This window comes from Octodon degus, unplaced genomic scaffold (genome assembly GCF_000260255.1).
Source record: "Octodon degus isolate 3935 unplaced genomic scaffold, OctDeg1.0 scaffold00242, whole genome shotgun sequence".
Lineage (NCBI taxonomy): Eukaryota > Metazoa > Chordata > Mammalia > Rodentia > Octodontidae > Octodon > Octodon degus.
This window is the reverse complement of record NW_004524818.1, coordinates 517,775-519,270: the sequence shown is the minus strand read 5'-3', so window position 1 is coordinate 519,270 and position 1,496 is coordinate 517,775.

Here is a 1,496-nt window from a genome sequence, read left to right as displayed (position 1 = left end):
AAAAATTTAAAAAAAAATGATATTCTGGACATGACCTTAAACACACAGGTAATAAAAATAGACAACTTGGAGGACATCAAGCACTAAGCTTCTTCATTTCAAAGTAGCTATCAGCTGAGTGAATAGACAATTTATAAAATGGGTGAATCATTTATCTGACAAAAATTCATACATAGTACATATAGGAAACTCACAAAGTATTTCATCCCACCAACAGACAGCTATTGATCTGATTTCCAAATGAGCAAAAGGACTGAGGAGATTTATCCTAGGAGGTAGTATAAATGGTCTACACATTTGGTAAGAATGAATACCATCAACCATCAGGTAAGTGTAAATCAGAGTCATGGTGAGATATCAACACACAGGATAGAATCCCTATTATGTAAAGAACAACAACAACAACAAAATTGTGCCAAAGAGGGAGAGAAAGCTGAATTCATATATTATCATGGAAATGTAAATTAATATAATCACTATGGAGAATGATCTGCAGATTTCTCAAAAAACTTATCATAAGACACAGAGGTCTCATTTGTGGCATATAACCAAAGCAAATGAAAAAAATCATTATAACGAGAAGTCTACTATTTTCCACCCCCATGAACTTCTGCCTTTGTCTATGTTCCATTCTGCCTTGGAGCCATCTGAGGATGGACTAAAGCCTCCACTAAATGTGAGCTAAATAAACCTTACCTTCCTCATTTTGGGTGTTGGGTATTTTGTCCCAGCAGTGAGAGAAAAGCAACAGAGACAGTGTGTGTGTGTGTGTGTGTGTGTGTGTGTGTGTGTGTGTGTGTATTATTTTCATTTATGGAGTTGAAAAATCTCAGTGTCATGTATGATATTGATTCTATGAGTCTGGAAATGTGTGACGGCAGGGAAGTTAAAGGGTATCTGCATAATAGTTACCACAATTCAGATGGAAACTGCAAGTCCTGGTTTTACACTGTACTGTGGCTTGAATATAATTCACAATGAATTATTGTGTATGAATAAGTTATTGCTCATTAGATAAAATAGTATAGGAATGGGCTTAATATATTAACAGTTTTAATATGTATGCCCTGATCTTGGTTTCTGGGGGTCATTCTTAGTTAAATTTCATATATGAGGCTCCTGGAAGAAAGGGCTGATTTTAGGCCTAAGACAGGAAATATCCGAGGTGAATCAGAATCATTTAGCAAAAAGAAAGGAAATGTCAAACAAATCAAGAAAACACAGTGAAGAAACTGAATTCAAGGGATGTGGTAGTAATTGAAAGAGTTTGTAATGGCCCAAACTGGAATATTTATTCAAAAAATTAAAATTTAACGTAGAATTGCAACCCAGCCTGTACAGCAAATGTTCACAAATTCATACTCATATAAATATTTTAAAATGTTGTCAAATGGGATCAATAGACAAATCTTTCAAAAGAATTTGAAAGAATTTATATGTATTGCATACTCACAGAAGAGAAGAATAAATCTCCAATCCCAAAGAGTGCAATATAC